Genomic DNA, 4968 nt, shown 5'->3' with positions numbered 1-4968 from the left:
ACACGACATAAATGCAATTGCAACATGGCTGACAGAATGGCTTCGTACAGGTGCTGCTGTACCAAAGGAAGCCGTGAGTGACTTCTCCCTGGCTATTCTCGGTGCTCTGGTGAAGGCCTTCACTCCTTACCCTGATCTGAAGGCATACATTAACGAATGTTTCCGTCTGCTACTTGGAAACAAGTCAGCAAACTGTCCTCCATGTTTTATCAGAGTTGATGTGGCACACTGCATAAAGATGATCTGCCAGTGGGACTGCCTGAAAAACAAGTCACACCGTGTCAAAGACTTCTTTGTCAGAGCAATAGCCAAGCTTCTACAATCACAGTGTTTGGACCATGCAAAACAGCTGATACATGCGATCACTGTTGTGGCCCTCAGTGAGGCAGAGGGTGATGATAGCTCTGGAGTTCCTCTGGAATCAGAGAGGTGCAAAAAATATCTAAAAACACAGATAACAGAAGACGCCATCATTCCAGCCGAAGACACAAAGGAAATGCATCAAATGGAACCTTTAGACGAGATCCAGACTGACCTTCGAGACTGGGTATCAAACATATGCGAGAAGAGCAGGTCACTCGCTGCAGCCAATGGGGACAGGGATAACATCCATTTCCTCCCTGAGATTGTTCCACACATTATAAGACTTGCAAGTTACTTGCCACTTTGGACAGGAGTAATGGTCCCCCTCTTCAGAAGCACTAGCCTCACTGCAAGCTCAGCCACTGTGGAAGCAGAATTCAAAAATGTAAAACATGGCCTTTTTAAACATGAGAACTTGCCCATTAGACTTGATCGATTTATTTCTCGTCATCTTTCCTTCATCGAAGGAAAAATGAGGATTTGTTCTGGAAAAGTAAAACATGAAATAGCTGGATTAACAAAAGTTTCAGAAACAAACTCTGCTTCCATGAGCACCCACAGTGCTGAAGCCAAGAGAAGAATAGATTCTCACCATTCTCCAGAACTTGATGAAACAAACATTCCGCCAACAGATGAAGATGTGGTAGAAAACTGGAGGGGACTAATTCTTCCACCGAAAAAAAGGAAGAGGACTTCATATCTTACTTCCTGCACTGAAAGGCTCCATGCAGATCCATCTGTTCGGGGAAAAAGAGTGAAAGTGGGACTATTAAAAAATGGAAACCTGCATCAACCTATTAAAGTTGGAAAATTAACAATATCTGTCCAGAACACATGTGCATTTGATGCTTTCTGTCAGTGCTTATGCTGTACTTTCTGTGACAGCTCAGCATTTCAAAATGTTGTCAGGAATGACAGTGACAACCCTATCTTGCAGCTTGTGAAAGCCATTACTGCAGATAGTGTGACCCCAAAGATATACTCACAGAGGGCAGAGCTGCTTAGTGCAATGTTTCAAAAAATCGAGTTGAAGTCTGGAGCCCACCAAATCGATGCCCAGTGCAATATCTCCACTGTCATTGGTAAAACAATGAGAAATGTATCAAACATTTACCTGTCTAAACACTGCTCTTCTCAGTACTGCCAGCTAAACAAAGGAACAACTAGGGAAGTACCATTTGTTTCTCCTGACATTTCTGTCCTGATGAAGTCTGGCTTGCCTCAGCTTGGTACTTCAGTCGAAAATGGACTCTTACTTCCAGAGTCTACCTGCCTTCGCCAACTACAGAAAGAATCAGAATGTCCAGTTGCATTCAAAACAGGAGACAGCACGTCAGGGAAAATACTCTGCAGGAACTCTAACACACAGCTACCGAATTGGAGAAATAGCATGGATTGTCACTGACCTCTTACAAACTACTCAGTTTACTTTGAGTGAATTTCCCTCCGTTGTGGCTCTCCAAGGAAAGACATTCACTTTGAGAGGAGTCATCGTTTTCAAGGGAAGCTTGACCAAAGATGTTATGGGACATTACACTGCATACTGCCGTAGAGCTCCATGTGTGTGGGAGCTTTATGATGACCTGGCAAAAGCAGTGAAGACGGTGTCAGAGAAGGAAAAAATTCAACCACATGCAGCATTATACACAGCAGACTGAATGCTGTGAATGAACACACCCCACTTGGAAGTTTTCAGAAGCCCAGGTCAAAAGCAAATAGTTTGTTATTGTTTGATATTATAATTTATTTATAGTCAGACCATAAACAGGTTGTGTTTTATGTTTTTTGTGACCAATTATTACATGGCAAAGTATGTTTAAGTGTACCAATGGTGGTTTATTGAAATGTTTTAGTTTGTAATTCTTTTCCTATTACATCTCTCAAAAATATTTTTTTTTCAAAGAGTTTGCATACCTGTTATATACAAAAGATATTAATTTACAATTATCAGCAAGTCCCTTTTTCGTTTTGTTGTGACCATGTCTCAGTGTGAAAAAAAGATGTTCAATCTTTAAACATCAGAATGTTCAATTGTTAAAAAAAAATCATTTTCCAAAAGAAAAGTGTTTGTTATTCTTTGAAAGTATAATGTATATTACATTTTCAAACATTACATTGGATATATATGTGATCTTCGAAGTCATGGTTCATTACTTTTTTCAATTAATTATAATTGAAAACCTTTACTGCTCCACAATAAGGAAATTTTGGTGTCCGCAACAAACCATAAAGAAATGAAAGGATACAGGTTCATGTCATTAAAAAGGTAGAAGATGTTCCAGGCTAAAAGTTATAACGAACAAAATGCAAAAACAAAAAGGCTGAATATGAGTTACAGTGAAGGACTGGAGAAATACAATACTGAGCGGTATAGTATGACATATCCTGAGATATATTCATACATTAAACGGGTTCACTCATCTTTCTGGACTGGATGATGTCGTGCTTTGAATTTAACAGAAATGTGGACGTGAGACGTTAATTATCTTTGACTCACCAAGCGAGTGGGTCATTTATTAACAGAATCAAGTTTAACACATCACACATTTACATTAATTTGGCAGAATATGAAAACAACAACATAATTAATCAGCTTTACAACCAGGAAAACCATACGGCCATGATTTTCCGTTGCTTCACCACAGACATTAATGAAAACATCTGGATTAATTTTCTAGCAGAAAGGAGAGTTTAAAGATGGAAAATTGAGATTTATCTTACAGAGAGATGTGTGAGGGAATTTGTCTGTTTTAACCAGAACGTGCACGCTCCTTCGGAAATCAGCTTGTCCCAACAGTACACTTTTGGTGAAGGTCGACTTTTACCTTTTCTGAAGATAGATCAGTTCCGACGTGGAGTCTCACTTCCAACCACTGTTCAGCGTCTCCGTGAGAACAGCCAAATACCTCGAGAGCCGTGCGAGGTTATCCAAACAGAAGTTATAATTCCCAAAATCGTCTCTGGTTCAGCTTGTTTGGTTTAGCAGCATCCATGAATGCCTGCGTTTGCATTCAGGTACTCCCAAACACTCTGCATTCTGGATTCCAAGAACTCTGAACTCTTCTGCTCTCTGTTGAACTAGAAAGTGCCAATATTTAAATGGGCTCTACTTCCGGTTCGTTTGAGAGCCTCTGATTGGTCGATGGACCCCAACAGAGGTGTGGTTTGTGATGTAAGGTGTTATGGAAAGTCAAGGATAGAGATTAAGATTGTTTAAGAACAGACAGAAAGATTGTTGGAGAAAACCAGTCTTAGTGGCGTCTCTACTCAGGTATCTGGCTGTAAAAGTTAAACATGACATTTCTTTTCAGTAAACTTTTTAGTTGACCGAAACCTGAACTCTAACACACTTACAAATTTGCTCCCTTCAAAGCAGACGATCAAAAATTGAATCATTACTCTGTAACGTATTCTAACTTGATTTCACTTTGAATTGAGGAATAAAAAATCATTACACTGTTTTAAGTAAATAAAAATGAGTAGTTCACTTCAACATGTAAACATTGTTTGAACTAACACAATTTGATTATCAAAACATTTGTAAAATAGTAATGATCATAGAGAATTGTCTTTTCCACTTGATTAATTCAAGACAGAAAGTCTCAGGATGGGTCAAACTGTATTTCTGGATCCAAATCAATGAAATGACAGTTTCTGTCCATCTGGTCAGTTTTGACATCAGGCCTAGTCCACTACAGTGGGTAACAGAACGTTATTAATGTGCCCACCTAATGTGGATTTACCTTATTGTAAAACCCAAGTATGAAATGTTAAAGATTCCAATAAGGACACAGGTAAGTTTTGCTGGAAATGAGACAAGATTCAGAAAATTCTACATAATTTATTAAGCTTCAATAACGTCTTTAATTGCTGATAACCTGAATTTCATTAGTGAATACATTTAACGAAATTTTTTAGAAAAATAGCTACATTTCAAATGAAAATGAGACTTACCAATGGGGTAAGTACTGTAGTGAGGGAAGGGACAACATCCAGCGCAGAGAAGAAAGGGATCACCCTGGACTCTTCAACAACAAAACAAAAAATAAAAAAAGGTAAAAAGAAAAAGGTGCTTGCACAAAACACACAAGCCCGGACAGTACCACCAGGTGTCACCACTGCCACCACAGAAGCATTACTCTCTAAAAGAAATGAAAGAAACAATATGCGTAAACAATGGTGCAATGGCACTACAATGTTGCACTTTATCCCCTTAGTATCTTCCCTGAAAGAGATGACGTCTAGATGGGAACATATGTTGTTCTAGAACCTGAACATAGTTCTCTGCATTAATGGTGCCTTTCCAGACATGCAAGCTGCCCATGCCACAAGCGCTCATGCAGCCCCATACCATCAGTGATGCAGGCTTCTGAACGGAGCGTTGATAACAGCTTGGGCTATCCTTGTCCTCTCTGGTCCGGATGACATGGCGTCCCAGTGTTCCATAAAGAACTTAAAACCGTGACTCATCTGACCACAGAACAGTCTTCCATTTTGCCACACTCCATTTTAAATGACCCCTGGCCCAGTGCAAATGTCTGAGCTTGTGGAGCTTGCTTAGAAATGGCTTCCTCTTTGCACTGTAGAGTTTCAGCTGGCAACGGC

The 4968-nt window shown here is 39.7% G+C and overlaps 1 long non-coding RNA gene across 1 annotated transcript; it reads right to left on the bottom strand.

Moving 5' to 3' along the window:
• Positions 1 to 363: 363 nt before the first annotated feature.
• Positions 364 to 1073, bottom strand: LOC119428050. Its single transcript, XR_005187685.1, has 3 exons — positions 956 to 1073; positions 536 to 725; positions 364 to 442 (listed from the first exon to the last, which is right to left on the bottom strand). It is a non-coding gene; the product is annotated as an uncharacterized LOC119428050 (long non-coding RNA).
• Between the last annotated feature and the right edge of the window lie 3895 nt (positions 1074 to 4968).

The sequence above is a fragment of the Nematolebias whitei genome, chromosome 22, assembly GCF_014905685.2.
Source record: "Nematolebias whitei isolate Nwh7 chromosome 22, NemWhi1, whole genome shotgun sequence".
Taxonomy (NCBI): Eukaryota; Metazoa; Chordata; class Actinopteri; order Cyprinodontiformes; family Rivulidae; genus Nematolebias; species Nematolebias whitei.
Note: the sequence above shows the minus strand (reverse complement) of the source record. Positions and strands in the feature narration are given on the sequence as shown.